Source organism: Hippopotamus amphibius, chromosome 3, assembly GCF_030028045.1.
Source record: "Hippopotamus amphibius kiboko isolate mHipAmp2 chromosome 3, mHipAmp2.hap2, whole genome shotgun sequence".
NCBI classification, from domain to species: Eukaryota; Metazoa; Chordata; class Mammalia; order Artiodactyla; family Hippopotamidae; genus Hippopotamus; species Hippopotamus amphibius.
Genome location: NC_080188.1, coordinates 89,948,893 through 89,969,217, shown reverse-complemented (window position 1 = coordinate 89,969,217; position 20,325 = coordinate 89,948,893).

The following is a 20,325-nucleotide window of genomic DNA, read 5'->3' as shown; positions in this document are numbered from 1 at the left end:
ATTAAACACACCAACATTTGCATTATGGGGGTCCCAGAAGGAGAAGAGAAAGAGAAAGGACCCGAGAAAATATTGGAAGAGATTACAGTTGAAAAGTTCCTTAACATGGGAAAGGAAATAGCCACCCAAGTCCAGGAAGCACAGAGGGTCCCAGGCAGAATGAACTCAAGGAGAAACATGCCAAGACACATAGTAATCAAACTGACAAAAATTAAAGACAAATTATTAAAAGCAACAAGGGAAAAATGACAAGCAATATACAAGGGAACACCCATAAGGTTAACAGCTGAATTCTCAGCAGAAACTCTGCAAGCCAGAAGGGAGTGGCATGATATATTTAAAGTGATGAAAGGGAAGAACCTATAACTAAGAATACTCTATCCAGCAAGGATCTCCTTCAGATTTGACAGAGAAATCAAAAGCTTTACAGACAAGCAAAAGCTAAGAGAATTGAATACCACCAAACCAGCCCTGCAACAAATGCTAAAGGAACTTCTCTAAGTCAGAAGCATAAGAGAAGAAAAGGACCTACAAAAACAAACTGAAAACAATTAAGAAAATTGTAATAGGAATATACATATCAATAATTACCTTAAATATAAGTGGATTAAATGCTCCAACCAGAAGACACAGACTGGCTAAATGGATTCAAAAACAAGACCCATATATATACTGTCTACAAGAGACCCACTTCAGACCTACAGACACATACAGATTAAAAGTGAAGGGATGGAAAAAGATACTCTATGCAAATAGAAATCAAAAGAAAGCTGGAGTAGCAATACTCATATCACATAAAATAGACTTTAAAATAAAGAATGTAGCAAGAGACAAGGAAGGACACCACATATTGATCAAGGGATCAATCCAAGAAGAAGAGATAACAATTATAAATATATACACACCCAATATAGGAGCACCTCAATGCATAAGGCATATGCTAACAGCTATAAAAGAGGAAATCAACTGTAACAGAGTAATAGTGGGGGACTTGGACTTCCCTGGTGGCACAGTGGTTAAGAATCCACCTACCAATGCAGGGTACACTGGTTTGATCCCTGGTCCTGGAAGATCCCACATGCTGTGGAGCAACTTAGCCCATGTGCCACAACTACTGAGCCTGCACTCTAGATCCCATGAGCCACAACTACTGAGCCCTCATGCCTAACTATTGAAGCCAGCACCTCTAGAGCTTGTGCTCCACAACAAGAGAAGCCACTGCAATGAGAAGCCTGCACACCACAACAAAGAGTAGCCCCCCATTCACTGCAACTAGAGAAAGCTCGAGTGCAGCAATGAAAACCCAACACAGACAAAAAATTAATTTAAAAAATTAATTTTTTGGGGGGGTACACCAAGTTCAATCATCTGTTTTTATACACATATCCCCATATTCCCTCCCTCCCTCGAGAAAGTGTTTGTCTACTGACTGTTTAAAAAAAATAGTAGGAGACTTTTACACCCCACTTACATCAATGCACAGAACACCCAGACAGAAAATTAATAAGGAAACACAAACTTTAAATGACACAATAGAACAAGTAGATTTAATTGATATTTATAGGACATTCCTTCCAGACACTGCAGATTACACTTTCTTCTCAAGTGTACATGGAACATTCTCCAGGATAGATCACATCTTGGATCACAAATCAAGCCTCGGTAAATTTAAGAAAATTGAAATTATATCAAGCATCTTGTCTGACCACAACACTATGAGATTAGAAATAAATTACAGGAAAAAAAAACTGTAAAAATCACAAACAAATGGAGACTAAACAATATGCTACTAAATAACCAAGGGATCACTGAAGAAATCAAAGACGAAATAAGAAAATACCTAGAGGCAAATGACAATGAAAACACGATGATCCAAAACCTATGGGATGCATCAAAAGCAATTCTAAGAGGGAAGTTTTTAGTTATACAATCCTACCTCAAGAAACAAGAAAAATCCCAAATAAACAATCAAACCTTACACCAAAAGAAACTAGAGAAAGAAGAGCAAACAAAAACCAAAGTTAGTAGAAGGAAAGAAATCATAAAGATCAGAGCAGAAATAAAAGAAATAGAAACAAAGAAAACAATAGCAAACATCAATAAAACTAAAAGCTGATTCTTTGAGAAGATAAACAAAATTGATAAAATTTTAGCAAGGCTCATCAAGAAAAAAAGGGAGAGGACTCAAATCAATAAAATTAGAAATGAAGCAGGAAAAGTTACAATGGACACCACATAAAGTAAAAGCATCATAAGAGACTACTACAACCAAATATATGCCATAAAATGGACCATCTGAAAAAAAATGGACAAATTCTTGAAAAGGTATAACCTTCCAAGACTGAATCAGGAAGAAATAGAAAATATGAACAGACCAATCACAAGCAATGAAATTGAAATTGTGATTAAAAATCTTCCAACTTGGGCTTCCTAGGTGGCGCAGTGGTTAAGAATCCGCCTGCCAATGCAGAGGTCACGGGTTCGATCCCAGCTCCAGGAAGATCCCACATGCCGCGGAGCAACTAAGCCCGTGTGCCACAAAAAAAAAAAAAAAAAAAAAAAAAAAAAAAAAATCTTCCAACAAACAAAAGTCCAGGACCAGATGGCTTCACAGGTGAATTCTATCAAACATTTAGAAAAGAGCTAATGCCTATCCTTCTCTAACTCTTCCACAGAAATTGCAGAGGAAGGAACACTCCAACATTCATTCTTCTAGGCCACCACCACCCTGATACCAAAACCACAAAGATGCTACAAAAAAAGAAAATTACAGACCAATATCACTGATGAATTTAGGTGCAAAAATCTTCAATAAAATAACAGCAAACAGAGATCAACAACACATTAAAAGGATCATATATCATGATCAAGTGGGGTTTATCACAAGGATGCCAGGATTCTTCAATATATGCAAATCAATCAATGTGATACACCATATTAACAAATTGAAGAATAAAAATCATATGATCATCTCAAGAGATGCAGAAGAAGCTTTTGACAAAATTCAACACCTATTTATGACAAAAGCTCTCCACAAATTGGGCATGGAGGGAAACTACCACAACATAATAAAGGCTGTATATGACAAACCCACAGCAAACATCATTCTCAATGGTGAAAAACTAAAAGCATTTCCTCTAAGATCAGGAACAAGACAAGGATGTCCACTCTTGCCACTACTATTCAACATAGTTTCGAAAGTCCTTGCTACAGCAATCAGAGAAGAAAAAGAAATAGAAGATATCCAAATTGGAAAAGATGTAAAACTGTCATTGTTTGCAGATGACATGATACTATGCATAGAAAATCCTAAAGATGCCACCAGAAAACTACTAGATCTAATCAATAAATCTGGTAAAGTAGCAGGATACAAAATTAACACACAGAAATCTCTTGCATTTCTATACACTAACAATGAAAGATCAAAAAGAGAAATTCACCCCATTCACCATTGCAACAAAAAGAATAAAATACCTACAAATAAACCTGCCTAAGGAGGCAAAAGCCCTGTATGCAGAAAACTATAAGTATGCAGAAAACTATAAGACACTCATGAAAGAAGTCAAAGATAACACAAACAGCTGCAGAGATATACCATGTTCTTGGATTGGAAGAATCAATATTGTGAAAATGACTATACCACCCAAAGCAATCTATAGATTCAATGCAATCCCTATCATATTACCAATGACATTTTTTACATAACTAGAAGAAAAAAATCCTAAAATTTGTGTGGAGACACAAAAGACCCCGAATAGCCAAAGCAATCTTGAGGGAAAAAAATGGAGCTGGAAGAATCACTCCCTGACTTCAGACTATACTACAAAGCTACAGTAATCAAGACAATATTGGCACAAAAACAGAAATATAAATCAATGGAACAGGCTAGAAAGCCCAGAGATAAACCCACTCACCTATGGTCAACTAATCTGTGACAAACAAGGCAAGGATATACAATGGAGAAAAGGCAGCCTCTTCAATAAGTGGTGCTGGGAAAACTGGACAGCTCCATGGAGAAGAATGAAATTGGAATACTCCCTAACACCATACACAAAAATAAATTCAAAATGGATTAAAAACCTAAATGTAAGGCCAGACACTATAAAACTCCTAGAGGAAAACATAGGAAGAACACTCTTTGACATAACTCATAGCAAGATCTTTTCTGACCCACCTCCTAGAGTAATGGAAATAAAAACAAAAATAGAAAAATGGGACCTAATTAAACTCAAAAGGTTTTGCACAGCAAAGGAAATTATGAACAAGAGGAAAAGATGACCCTCAGAATGGGAGAAAATATTTGCAAACAAATCAACAGACAAAGGATTAATCTCCAAAATATATAAACAGTTCATTCAGCTTAATATCAAACAAACAACCCAATCAAAATAGGGGCAGAAGACCTAAATAGGCATTTCTCCAAAGAAGACATACAGATGGCCAAGAGGCATGAAAAGCTGTTCAATATCACTAATTATTAGAGAAATGCAAATCAAACCTGCAATGAGGTATCACCTCACACTGGTTAGAATGGGCATCATCAGAAAATCTACAAATAATAAATGGTGGAGAGGGTGTGGAGAAAAGGGAACCCTCTTGCCCTGCTGGTAGGAATGTAAATTGATACAGCCACTATGGAGAACAGTATGGAGGTTCCTTAAAAAACTAAATATGGAATTACCATATGACCAAGCAATCCCATTACTGGGCATATACCCAGAGAAAAACCACAATTCACAAAGACACATGCACCCCAATGTTCTTTGCAGCACTCTTTACAATAGCCAGCTCATGGAAGCAACCTAAATGTCCATCAACAAACGAATGGATAAAGAAGATATGGTACGTGTATACAATGGAATATTACTCAGTCATTAAAAGGAACAAAATTGGGACATTTGTAGAGACATGGATGGATCTAGAGACTGTCATACAGAGTGAAGTAAGTCAGACAGAGAAAAACAAGTTAATTGTATATTAACTCATATATGCAGAATCTAGAAAAATGGTACAGATCAACTGGTTTGCAAGGCAGAAATAGAGATACAAATGTAGAGAACAAACATATGGACACCAAGGGGGAAAAGCAGGGATGGGGGGCTTGGGGAGGATAAGCTGGGAGATTGGGATTGCCATATATACATTACTAATACAAAAAAAAATTTCTAATTGTACACTTTAAATATAAGCAGTTTACTGTATCCAATTATATCTCAATAAAATTCTTTTAAAAAAGGACTAATGGGAAGAGATTTTTTTAAAAAAGAAATAATTAAATATTGAAATGAGTTGGGCAACACAAGATCAGATTGGTGGGAGAGGAAGGCAATGACAGAAAAGCTAACTTGGAGTCCTTTACAGTATCTAAGAAAGTGATGGTGGAGGAAAGCTTTAGGGCCGTAGCTAGTGGAGGTTCAAAGAAGTGGTTGGTCTGTCTGTTAGCCCATTTCTGTTTTGTAGATAGGTTCATTTGTTCCATATTTTAGATCTCACATAAACGTGATATCATATGATATTTGTCTTTTTCTGACTTACTTCACTTAGTATAATAATCTCTAGTTGTATCCATGTTGCTGCAAATGGCATTATTTTGTTCTTTTTCATGGCTGAGTAATATTCTATTGTACATATGTACCACATCTTCTTTAACCATTCATCTGTTGATGGACATATAGCTTGTTTCCATGTTTTGGCTATTGTAAATAGCACTGGTATGAACATACAGGTGCACGTATCTTTTTGAATTATAGTTTTGTCCAGGTATATGATCAGACTTGTGGTTGCCGAAGTTTGGGAGGGGGAGGGAGAGGGATGGACTGGGAATTTGGAGTTAGTAGAGGCAAACTATTATATTTAGAATGGATAAACAACAAGCTCCCACTGTATAGCACAGGGAACTAGATCTAAACTCCTAGGACAAACCATAATGGAAAAGAATATTAAGAAAGAATGTATATCTGTGTAAAATTGAGTCCATTTGCTGAACAGCAGAGATTGGGACAACATTGTAAACCAACTACACTTCAACAACAACAATAAAAAAAGAGAGACTGGTTGGGTTCTTGATATATTTTGAAGGCTGAGCCAGCAAGATTTCCTGACATTGGATGTAGACTGTGAGAGAAAGAAAGGGGAAAAGATGACACGTACGCAAATGATAGGATGGACTTGCCATGAGCTGAGCTGTGGAAGACTTTGTGGGATTGCGTTTGGGACAGAGAATGGGAGTTATATTTGGACCTTTGCGTTTGAAATGTCTTTGATTTCTGTATCTACAACCTTTCCACTTCTAAGTCATTTACTCATTCCCTTAAAAGTGCAGCCCCACTGGTCCCTGGACCCTCTTAGCCTCTAGGACTTTCTGGGTTTGGTCCCTGCTTCCTCTTCTGTCTCTTCTCTCACCCCTCAGTCTCCTGCTCCTTGTTTTTGCCATTCTGAACTAGCTGCAGCTCTGCAGACTCCTTCTTACACCCAGGCCTCTGACACGCTGTTCTTTACACTTGAAATATCTTCCCTTTATTTGCCTTCACACATGGATTCATCTTTCAGCCAAGTAATCATATTCTCCAGGAATCTTTGCTGCCTTTGTACGCTACTATCATCCTTATGTTTGCCGCTATTGTACCACTTATCATTCTGTATTGTAATTACTCATTTATTTCTCTGTTTCGCCTTCTAAACCAAAAGCCTCTTCAGGGCAAGCAGCAAGACGTGTATGCACACCTGACCCAGAGGTGCCTGATATATTCCCTAGTGCTATGAAAAGCCTGTTCTATAGATAAATTCTCCGTTTAAGGCACGAAAACTAACTGTGAGGAAATATGTCTCCCCAAAGCACAGCTTTAAAACTCTCTTTGTGTATATCCTGGAAATTTAATTTTGATGTATCAGGCTATCACATAGCAATTGAAAAAAAAAAAAAAACTCACTGAAGGCCTAGGATACACAATAGCTTTTTTTTTAACACATCTTTATTGGAGTATAATTGCTTTACGATGTTGTGTTAGTTTCTGCTGTGCAACAAAGTGAATCAGCTGTATTTATATATATATCCCCATATCCCCTCCCTCCCGGGACTTCCTTCCACCCTCCCTACCCCACCCCTCTAAATCATCACCCATCAAGTTGAGCTCCCTGTGCTATGCAGCAGCTTCCCACTAGCTACCTATTTTATATTTGGTAGTGTGTGTATGTCAATGCTACTCTTTTACTACATTCCAGCCTCCCCTTCCCCTCACCCACCGTGTCAAGTCTATTCTCCACATCTGCATCTTTATTCCTGCTCTGACACATTAGCTTTTGAATTGGGTACACCTTATACTAACACTGTCCCTCCACATGTGGATTCCTAGTGACTCCTACTATTGGAGTAGCAATAAAAATGTGCAACAAAACATTCTTCACTTCCTTTGGTGTAAGGGATGTATAATGTTTTCTTTTCAAGTGTATGAAAATAAGTTTATTACGACAGCATTGTCAGAAACTTTTCTCCTACACAGAGAAACAAAGGATCTCATTATCACTAGAGTTTGAAAACTGAAGCTTACTTTCCTGACACAGTTGGTTTTCAACACCCCTGGAGCACAGGACTTTAATGATACATGCTGTGTTGACATTTGAAGACTCAGGGATCATCTCTTTCTGGCCACTGCTTCAAATCTTCCTATCTGGCCACAAACCTGCTTCATCTTTCTAAGTAAGGTTTGCACCTAGATTCCATCTAGCCAGCAAATTTTTCTCAGATTCAGAGAGGCTGTAGCTATGTACTCCCTTAGATGTGAAAAAAGATAAATCTCAAAACAAACAAGCAAACTTGAGTAGACACTGAAAGAAGGGGCCTTCATATCTAAGAGTCTCAGATTTGGAAGAAACCTGGAAATTAAACTTTTTATTTCAGAGAAAACTATTTTCAAAGCAAGTACATTAATTTCTTCATCTAATTCATAACCCTAATGATGTATGTACAGGGGGAAAAGCAACAAGTTTTACTCAGAAATTAAATCTAAACCTCCTATTCTTAAAAGCACATGTAGCTATACTTCACAACTATTTTGTATTTTTTACTGTATATAATTTTAAAAACAGGTAAATGGCCTGTATCAGTCTAATTACTGTGTGCCTTTTGTTACATTCAGCCCTTTTCGTAAGAATTACACATCTGACAGAGGTACTTTCCTTGCTGGCTTTATACCAAATATCTCCAAAATCCAACATTCCTCTGATGCTGGTGTTAAGCTTTGTGTTAGAAAGCTCAATGGGAGGGAGAGAAAGAGGCAAGACCAAGACGAGTCCTAATTGAAGAAATCTATCTCACGAGAATCTATAACAAGAAGCAAAACAGGTGTGTTGCTAAGCAAAGTATTTTTTCTACTGCCCTATTCATGCCCTTTTCAAACATCTCATTTATGAGTCCAAAGCAGCTGCCACTGCGCTATTTTGTAAACCAGAACTATTCTATTTATTCTCTTCCTGCTCCTTAGAGATCTATATGTTGCTGATTTTCTTTTATTCTCCTTCACATACTAGCATAATATGGATATGATACACTTCTTAATTGGAACATAAAGATCTTCAATTTTATGCACAGGTTATTTCAGCAATATACACCTATCCAAAGAATAGACATTTAGTAAAAGATGTAAAGTCACTCAAAGAGAGGGCGGTACAGGCTTTAACCATTAAAAATTATACAAAGGCAAGAAGGACAGTAGAAATTCATTAACATTTGCCCTAATGAACCTTTAGAAGAAACTGGAGGAGGAGGCATGGGGAGGTAATGATCAGGGAACTGAGGCTGGCACCAGGCATCCCTCTCTGTGGACCAAGAATTCTCTCTGCTCACATAAGCCTCGATCAGATTTCCCTTTTCTTTGTTTTTGTTTTTTTTTCCCTTTCCTTTGTTTTTAAATTTTATCCTTTGAGATATTTTTATCAGATTGCCTACAATATATCATTCGTCCACTATCAATTTTCTGCATCCAGGTGATTACACATAGTATAAAATAAATGGTAGAAATAAATGTGTAAATTACATCTAGATGTTTTTGGATATGCTGCTTTGATCAACATTTATATTCCAGTAGGAAAAGGTGTGGAAGCAACTGAAAAAGAATTCTAAATCCCAGAGTTCTTGTCAATTCAGTAAAAGGCAATCCTTATTAGAATTACAAAACAAATTTATGCAAAAAATAATTTTAAATCCATCCAGAAAAAATTCCAGTTACTGAACCCAACATTGACTTGCCTGTGTTCTGAATTAAACATTTCAGTCAAGTCATACAGGGCCTGTTACGGCAATACATGACCAGATCTGTCATTTTATTATGCCAAATACAGCAAAGATCTATAGGTCAGTCATAGGACTGTTTGCCTTATATTCTCTGGAGAGGTGAAACCTCTTAACTGAATCCTACACTTAATGATCCCCAAATCCCAAGCTATCTCTCCTGATCCCTATTTTGATTCAAAATTAAATTCATTTTCTGGTGTTCTGTGTGAGTTTGCTTCAGGCTTGACTTAGAGATTTAGGAATAGCATTTACTGCTTGCTCACTGACCACACCGGTGCTTCTGATCCCTGTGGGTGATTTCCACAGGCTGCAGGTGTTTTGGGAAATGGCAGAGGGAGGTGGACTGGAGGATGATTTCATGCAGCAAAACTCACCACACTCACACTTGAAGCCAAAACAACTATTTTGAGGAAGAAGTAACCTCCTGGATTCAAGTAGTGCATTTGATGTGAACATTCGGGGATGTCTGAAATATATGCTGTTTCTAATCTTCCTGCTGCAGTCTACTTCTAGACCAAGTGCCCCTCCACTGCGGAGACAAAGCTTGATGGTGGTGGTGTAAATGGGGAGTCCACCCTCATGTATGTATTTGCTTTGGGCAATGCTCAAGACTTTTGCTAAAAGTGGTTTGTTTTCTCAGTTGAAAAGTTTGTGTCCCAAAACAGAGAATGGTGGCAGTACGCCTCAGTCAAGACCTTCCAAGGGGAAAGTGGGGGGAAGGGCGGAGGTTAAATCAGGAGCTTGGGTTTAGCAGATACACACTACTATATATCAAATACAAAACCAACAAGGACCTGCTGTACAGCACAGGGAACTGCACTGAATATTCTGTAATGACCTATGTGGGAAAAGAATCTAAAAAAGACTGGATATACGTATATGTATAACTGAATCACTTTTCTGTACACCTGAAACTAACACCACATTGTAAATCAACTATACTTCTATCTTTTAAAAAAAAGTGAAAAAGAAAAAGAAAACCCCCAGTATTTTTTGCGGTAAAAGAATGGGGGAAGGCAGGTAGCCCTGGAAGGAAACAGGTCTGCGTCACAGTGCAGAAAGCTGACCAACAGGCTGCAACACCCAATAGGAAGTGGTTACCCTCCATCCCCAAAGTTTAATGGTCTCTGAAATTTCCAACGTTGCTGATAATGCTCCCTTGGTGTCTGGAACTGACATGGCCCTGCTATTTCCTACCTTTTCAGTTACCTTCCTCTGCTGGGTGCTAAATCAGAATCCTTGGAAATAGAGTACGGAAAGCTGTATCCTCCTGCGCTAACAAAGCGCGATTTTTACCCAGGAGACAGACTCTCTGCCTTAAAAGTTCTTGTGCCGCATGTTTCCTATCTCTCCATTCCCTCCTCGAACAATTGCATGCATGGGGGGGTTTTCCAATGACCACTTACGTATGTATGAACCACAAATCTCTCTCTCCAGCCCAGAATATGCTCCAGGTCCTATTTATCAGCATTCTACTAGGTACCTCCACTTACATGTCCCATTGGAATCATAATCCCCAAAGACAGGGGTCCCCAACCCTGGGCCATGGACTGGTACCGGTCCGTGACCTGTTAGGAACCTGGCCGCACAGCAAGAGGTGAGCGGCGGGCCAGCCAGTGAAGCTTCATCCGTATTTACAAACACTCCCCATCACTCACATCATTGCCTGAGCTCGGCCTCCTGTCAGCATTATGGTAAATTGTGTAATTATTTCATTATATATTACAAGATAATAATAATAAAGTGCACAGTAAATGTAATGTGCTTGAGTCATCCGCCTCCTCCCTCATGTGTGGAAAAATTGTCTTCCACAAAACTGGTCCCTAGTGCCAATAAGGTTGGGGACTGCTGTGGCCTTACACACACACACACACACACACACACACACACGCACACACTCAAATTCATGTTCATAATTCACAATGCTTGTCTCAGACGCTAGCAGGGATACCCGCCCAGGTCACCCATTCACAACCCTAGGAGTAATGCTAGACATTTCTTCACTACGTTCAATTATGTACTGAGTTCAGTTAATTCTATCTTTTAACAATCTATACACTGTACTTAGGTCAGGACCTCACGGATTCTGATTTGGATTACTGAAGCATCCTTCTAACTGTTCCCCCAGCCTTTAGCAAAACAGATCATAGTTCTGTAGGAAAAAGTTGTCACTTCCTTTTTGACTGATCTTGGGTAAGTGATTTAATTTTCTTCCTCCTTGAGTAATAACTGTCAAAGCAGGTAAGCAGGTAAAGCACCTAACACTGTACCTAGAAAAAATAAAGATGAAATACTTGCGATTTTGACTTCTTCAAAGTACAGAAGCCTTCATGCGGTTTTCAAAATAATTCTTCTAAAATGCAAATCTTACTTTAGGCAATTCACAGACAGCCATGTCGTTCGTTTATAAACCTCTAGTGATTGTTCAATTGAAGCGAAAAATTAGTAGCTGGCATTCAAGGCCCTTCATGTTCCACTCCTCCTGCCACTTTCTTCCTCATGGCCTTCTTTACGCCAGTCCTTTGGCGAATGCCATCACTCATTTGAGAATTAGTTCCGTCGGGCAAACTCCATTTGCTCATGCATGGTAAGATTTCTTCTGTTGTCTGCTGCCCCCTGCCGGCCACTGAGGAGAAAAGCCAGCGCTGGCTCATACCTGAAGGGGCACATCTTTATAACTAATTCCAAGTAATGATCTGTCTGGTATAAAAATGTATTGGAACACATAGGGCTGGTTTTACACATAATTTTCAAACTTTTTCAAAGTGATTTGAGCCAAATAGCAGAATGAATTCACAGCCAAGCTTTCTAAGCCATTTAGCGCTCTCATAATGACGAAATATGTCATCAGTGCCTCAGCCTTCTTCAGAGTTCTGTCTGTTTATCTCACTCAGACCAGGACTGAGAAATAAAACCCTACTTTTCTTTATGTGCACCCCTAGCACCTTCTCACGTAAAGGTGAGCCTCAGGACAGAAGAGAACGTTCATCTTGAAAGGTTCTATCTTTGGGGTTTGTTTCCACAGGAGTTCCTGGAAACTTTTTGCCGCTAGAGAAGCTCCTATTAAAAAAGGAGCCCAGACCTCTCTCCTTCCCAAGGCTCTCCAGGTATCCTGCAGGGCGAGTTTCACCACTATTGAACAAATGTGTTACACATAACCTTCTTTATCGTACCAAGGTCGAAAGATATAGGGTGGTATAAAAAATAAGCAGAACAAATTTTTTTAATTTTATTTTATATTCGAGTATGGTTGATTAACAATGTTGTGTTAGTTTCAGGAATACAGCACAGTGATTCAGTTATACATATACGTGTATCCATTCTTTTTCAAATTATTTTCCCATTTAGGTTATTACAGAGTATTGAGCAGAGTTCCCTGTGCTGTACAGTAGGTCCTTGTTGGTTATCTGTTTTAAATATAGTAGTGTGTACATGTCAATCCCAAACTCCCAATCTATCTCTCCCCCCACCCCTCGCCACTGGTAACCATAAGTTCATTCTCTAAGTCTGTGAGTCTGTTTCTGTTTTGTAAATAAGTCCATTTGTATCACTTTTTTTAGATTCCACATATAAATTATATCATATGATATTTGTCTTTCTCTGTCTGACTTACTTCGCTTAGTATGTTAATCTCCAGATCCATCCATGTTGCTGAGAATGGCATTACTTTGTTCTTTTTTCACAGCTGAGTAATATTTCACTGTATAAATATACCACATCTTCTTTATCCAAATATCCATTCAATGGACATTTATGTTGTTTCCATGTCTTGGTTATTGTGAATAGTGCTGCTATGAACATAGGGGTACATGTATCCAATTTCTTTCTGATAACATTTTAGTTTATCTTTTTACAATAGCCCTAGTCATTCATTTGAATTTATGATGGGACCAGATGAGAAGTCCCATATGAGCAGCATGTAATTTATTGTATTAAAAAGAATTCTAGATATGCCTTAAAGGCGATTCTGATCACATAAAAGTATTTTTTATTCTATTCGTGATGCATAGAGTCTGTTGATAATAAGGTATTCAATAATCCATCTTTCACAGTCAGGTAGCTTAGATGCTTTCTTCCTGTGACATCAGTCTACCAAAATGCTTAGTTTCATTGCTCATAATGAATGAATGCAGCAATATAATATTTCTAAACACTCATCTGAGCAATTTACATTTCTCATCCTCCTCAATTTACAACCCCCTGACCCCACCCCGCCTGCTCTCCCGCTGAAACTGATAGGCTATTTTCTGCTTATTTCCTCAAATGAAAGATGTGAGGAGTAGAATTCAGAGAAAGGGAGTATATTTGGGGGCCATGTATTTTTCAAAAGCTTCTACAGTTAAGCTGGAAGCAGGAATAGGGAGGGAGAGGATGAGAAAGAGATACAGAGGAGAGATTCATAACAACACAGATGAACGTGGGTCCCAGATAAAGAGTTCATGAAACCTGCCTCCCCAGGAAGACAGGGTCACTGGAGACTACGGTCTGAGACCCAAGGGCAAAGAAGGCCAGAGCATCTTCCCTGGGAAGAGTTCTCATAAGCAGCGTGACTGGAGAATATACTCAGCTAGACTGGGCCTATGTCAGTAACAAAACATGAGGGTAATGGAATGGTTCTGTGTCCCCAAGAAGCAGCAAAGAAGCCACCAAAACTCAAAGGGACTCAGCAGACAAGTCCCAGGGACACCTCAGCACGAGCTTCAGAATCAAAGATAAAGGTTCAAATGGGACAACTGACACTTCACTAGATCTTTGCACAGGCAGGCACACTCCCAATTTCATGGATTTTTATTAAATCACTACCATTTTATTTCCAGAATTTAGATATCTATCCTGAATGGAAGATTCTGGAATTGGCCAAGATTAAGTTTTTCCCACTACTGCAGTGAAACAGGTGTGTGAAATAAACATTAGGCCGAAGTAGGAAAAAAAAAAAAGTGAATCTAATTTTTATAACTGAATATGCAACCTTTACGGTTCATCATAAATTATCCATTCATTTGAATCCACTCAGCATTCTCATTCTTTGCTAGAACTCATCACCATGTACAGAATTTGTCATTATAGCACAAATATTTATTGACCACATTGTGTAGGACATTGAGGATATGTTGAATTAGATTACCTGCGTGGCAAGTTTTATGCAATGAAATGTGTTTCTGATTTTTTAGGAGATTTAGGGAAAGAGAATATTGAGGGAATAACATTCTTGTAGAAGTCTATGCATCTATAACAATACATTTCTTACTGAGTTTCAGAAAGAGCATATGGCCAGCTTGAATTTCTTCAGATGATTGAAGTGATGGATATTTGAAACAAACACATAAGAGCATTGCAACAGCTTGTGAGCCTGTAAGACAGGACTCAAGGAGTCCAATGAATTGATCCAATTTTCACATGCATATCTACTTTGAGTTTTTAGAAATGCTGGAAGTCTTTCAAAGTTTGAACCACTTATTAAGCATCCAAAAAAAATACTGAAGATCCACTTCAGAACTGATAATTAGAATGATATTCTACCTTAGATCTCACTGCTGTTCTCCATCTCAGTATTCTTAGATATTTCAAGATGTTCAATGTGCTAAGAATGAACAAAAAGCTTAGGTAGGCTGGCACAGTTTGCAATAAGACGCACAAAGCCTGCCTCCTCTTTTTAGCTTCAGACTCTTTTCTTCCACAAGGGGGAAAAGATCTATTTGACACATTGCTCAAGGATTCTTTTATTCTGTCACTTTTCAAGCAGAGAGTAAAAAACACCTTTCCTCTTCCCCTACTAAAATGTTTTGTGATTTTTCCATCAGCCCAGCAACTCTGAAAATCTGCTGAAAGTTGCTTTAGTGCACCCACATAGGAAACTACATTTTCTTCTTGAAAGGAAAAAAAGTTCATTCCACAGTGAAACATATGCCTTTATATACAGGCATACACTATATATTTTTAAAGATATATATATGTATTCTATATAGTATGTGTACAAATATAAATGTAATTTAATAGTATATGTATACATAATACGTGTTTGATATAAAACTTCTAAGAACAGTTATTTTCACATGTAAAATAAGGAGAAAAATTCAAGAGAAGTTGGAAAGTGAGAACACAAAAGCAAAGGCTATATCTCAGATTTTGTTTTGATAGACATTTGTACAACATCAGAGAGCATGCAAAACCCAAATTTTAAAATAAGAGCTTTTATTCACTGAATGATATATCCAAACCTTGAAAATATTTAAGGCTTAGAGTTAGAAACAGTTTAGTAACATCACAGCCAAAAGGCTTGAAAATTATACTAGCATAAAGAACAAAGCATGACGCGCTGGTGGAATATTGACAAGAACACATTAATAGCCTCATAACACACGGGCTTCTTTCTGATACAAAGCAATCAGCAAACAGTGGGGAAGGAGACTGTAAAGTAAGAGCAATAAAAATTCAGAAGTTTGCAGCAAAGAAGAAAATACTTCAAAACTCATTGCTAAAAGCATATTGTGGATTTTAAAAGAATATGAAAGATCAACACACCCTGAATGTAAAGCTTTAAAAGCCCACGTCTTAGGGGAGACCTGGATTCCTGGGGCTATTCTAAAGGCCTCCCTTTTATTGTTGTTTTTTCACCAACATAACCAAAATCTTGTGCCAAGATTAAATTTTGTTTAGTCCAACTCCTTTTAGCTGATACTAATACATTTTCTAATAATAAACGAAATGTGAGGAAGTACCTAAATAATAGATTTTGTAAAAATATGTATATTTTATAAAAATTTAAAAAAATTTCCAGTAATTCAGCTTTCTTAAACTTTTTGTTCCTCTTCAATACACAAACATTGTAATATACAATCCTGAAAATATTATTTATAACTCATATATCCTAGCAATATTAGGGAAAGAACCTTTAGTCCACTCTATTTTTTTAAATAAATTATTCAGAAAGTTCAATATGTTCTAACTATTATCCTTACATATTGACTACTTTAAAACTGAGAACAATGAAAACATAACCTGAAGTACAATTATAATCCACTCCATAAAAATAAGAAATGCCATTGCTTCTCCTTCCTCAAAAGCTCTACAAATTGAATGCTCAAAAATTAACAAATCAAAATCTACCACTTTTACTAGACAAGTGACTGTCTACCCATAATTTATGACGAGCCTTTGGTTGAGACCTATTATAAGGAAAATATAACCCCTTTAAAACTTCCCAAATTAAATAGCACAAATATTTTATAATTTAAAATTAAAATCTTCTCAATAACCACAGAATATAAAAACTCAAAACAAAAACACAGAGAACTAAATAATCTGACTATATCATTGATGAAAATTCATTTAAGAAATTCAAATTTGCTTAACCCCCCCAGCAAGTTAATTTAAGTAACTAGTTGTCAAATAAAGATTAGTCACCTCACCATTTATAGCAAACTTTTCTGTAGACAGCAAAAATATTTCTCATATATATTTAGAAGCAATGAATAGAGTTAAATCAATGTTTCAACATAAAGACATTTTAAATCTCAATTTTTCATTTATTTCCCTAATTTTAATCCATAAGTAATTATTTCCAAAAACCTAATGGCATATTAAAACAATTGTGAAAAGTTTTTTTTACCAGCTTCATTTTTGAGATTTTTTTTTCATAGCAGCTTACTGTTTGAGTCATCTTGGTTATTTATATGTAATATTGCTTTCTCTTCATTGGCAAGAAATTCTGCCTAAAATCTCAACTGACTTGTAACTCTAAAGCCCTATTTTTTCTCAGCTTGACAAGTAAACATAAAAGTCTTTTCTTACTGCCTATTGAATTTTTTGATAGGAAATAAAACATAGAAACGATTACATGTTGCTCCAGGCGATTTGGAATCAGTTCAGTGGTTCATCCAGACCTGAAATTCCCCAGAACTCAAGATGAGTACTGTAGCGTGTATCCAGATGACAAAGTTAAACACAGATGTTTAAGGAGAGTCTGTCTATGGAGACATGATATCAAGCTCTTGATATTGACCTATGCCTTAGATCAGGACAGTTACAAACCAACTGCTGTAGTACTTCATTGTCACCAATAGTGTTTTAAGAAAACATTTTCAAGTGGAAATTCTAAAATTTAATCTACCATAATATATATTGGTTTTAATTTTTATTTTATAATGGAGTATAGTTGATTTACAATGCTGTGTTAGTTTCAGGTGTACAGCAAAGTGATTCAGTTATACATATACGTATATCTATTCTTTTTCAGATTCTTTTCCAATATAGGTATTAAATGTAGTGCCCTGTGCTATACAGTAGGTGCTTGTTGATGAGCTATTTTATATATAGTAGTGTGTAACATTAATCCCAAATTCCGAATCCCATAATATATATTATACTAACACAAACACAAAAATACAATATATATTATATATAATATATATTATAATATATGTTATATTAACACAAACATCTCAAGACAAGACCTACACTCAACTTATATTTCACTTGGTGAGTAAGGAACTTATACTGATCACGTAAATGCAAATCTACCTATATGGATACGCAATAACAGTGTATGACTAGAACTACAATAGCTATAATTCACCCACCTTCCCAAACCAAATAAGCATTTTCTCACTACATCTGAGAAATCAGAGCTGTCCCTGAGCCCCTAGATCCTGAACCCCACATACAAACTGAGTCCTATTGATTCCACCACCCTAATGACTCTCTAATCCATCCATTTTGCTCTATTTCTGCTGATTTTGCTTTATTTTAGTCCTGTATTACTTCTTGCGCTTGTCTGGTTTCCATGCCTCCAACTTCTGCATTTCTTGACACTGCTCATAATTTGAGTCAGGGTGAGCTTTCTCTGACCTTGGTTCTCTCCTTCCGTTTCTCTCTATTCCCTAAATGCCTAGAAGAAAATATAGTAGAATACAAAGAAGCTACGATCTGGCTGGTCTTTTCAGCTTTATTCTCCCCAAAGCCCTCTCATTTTATATTCCATATTTTAGAAACTACTTCTACTTTCTTGAACATTCCACACCACATCATGCTTCCAAATTTATGTTGCATCATTTGCATACAGAATTCTTCCCTCTCTATTCCACTTCACCCACTGCCATCTATCTGAGAAACAAATCCATTCACAACTGCTCAACAAGTCCAGAGTAAAAGTGATCATCCTTTCCCAGTAATGCCCACTGTGCCCTGTACATGTGCCTGCCATAGCCTTAGTATCTCTGAGCTGCAGAGGTGCATGTTTTATCTCCCTATACATTCCTTGAAGTTGGAGACTGGGTCATATTCATCTTTGCATTCAAAGGCCTGGTACGATGCCTGGACCATCGCACTAAGTCAATGTTTATTGAATGAGCCACTGAATCAATAACACAAAAGTTTATTCTGTCTTTCTGATGAGAGATCTATGTTAAATTACGTATAGAAATATCTCTCAGAACTACAGACTAGCTTAATAAGGAAAGATATTGGCAGTCCATAAACTGCCATCCTTTTTTTTTTAAGTTTTTGAGTAGACATCACTGCTAAGTTAAAGCATATAACAGAGTCACAGAGTAAGCAAATGCTCCACAAGTTTTTTCCCTTTGGTCTGTTGGAGGCCTATGCACACATCGTCCAGAGGAAAGCACTTTTTATTTTTCTGATGCTATCAATGACCTCAGTTCTATACTACCTGAATTAAAATGTTCTCCACCTCATCTTTACCTACGTCTCAGAACTTTAAACTTAATGGTATCTTCCTGAAGGCTTAAAAAGTGATAGAGTATTGTGCTCTAGAAAGGAGATTGGCATGGAGTCAGGAAATCTGTGTCCCAATACTGGCTTTTTCTCATATGAACTTTGCCATTTTGTCAGGTTAACAACCTGTATGATACTAAAGAAAAAAATTAACAGGATTCCGTTAAAATCTCTATTAAAACTTTAAAATATTACTGAAGCTCAGAAAATAGATAGTTGAAATAGAAAAATATATCCTCACCTGTGAAATTTCATAAAAATATCAGTTGTCCCTAATTTATCTATAAATTTTATACACTTCCAAACATAAACTGAAAGAAACTTTTTGTGGAATCTGAGAAGTTGTGGAATCTATAGCAGGTAGATAAGGGTCAAGAACAGCTAAGACAATATATTGAGAAGTTTTGGAAAAGATACTCCACCAGATGTCTTAAGTATAAAGTTGCAGTAATTGTGACAGCTGGTTGTGATACTAAGGTGATCAACAAGAAGATCAATGATGCAGAAAACAGCTCAGAAACAGCACTGTGCATTTATGGATGCTTCACATTAGACAGAGGTGGCATTAAAAGTCAGCAAAGGGGGACTTCTTAGGTGGTGCAGTTGTTAAGAATCCATCTGCCAATTCAGGGGTCACAGGGTCAATCCCTGCTCCAGGAAGATCCCACATGCTGAGGAGCAACTAAGCCCGTGTGCCACAACTATTGAGCCTGTATGCCACAACTACTGAGGCCCATGCACCTAGAGCCCGTGCTCCGCAGCAAGAGAAGCCACCACAATAAGGAGCCCACGCACTACAACAAAGAGTAGCCCTTGCTCACAGCAACTAGAGAAAGCCCACTTGCAATGAAGACCCAACACAGCCACTTGATTAATTAATTAATTAATTTTTTTAAAAAGTCAGCAAAGGAAGGATGGGCTAGCCAATAAATGCTGTTGGCACAATGGTTATGCAACCATGTGGAAAAATTAGGTGCACACCTCATACCATACATAAAGGACTTGCACAATTCTAAACACTTTAAAATCCTAAAAGCAAAACTAAGACACCTAGATGAAAATATACCAAAAAAAAAAGTTTATGGCTTTTGATCAGGAAAGATTTTCTAAAATAAGACAGCAAAGCACAACACATAAAAACAGACTTTTCACCACACTAAAAAGAAAATGTTCCATTTATCAAAAGATAACATAAACAATGACTTCTAGGAGTTTAATTAGTAAATAAATAAATCACGATGAATATCACAGCAATCTTGGTACATGTGTCCTCACTAGAGTATTGTTTGTAATAGTGTGCACGT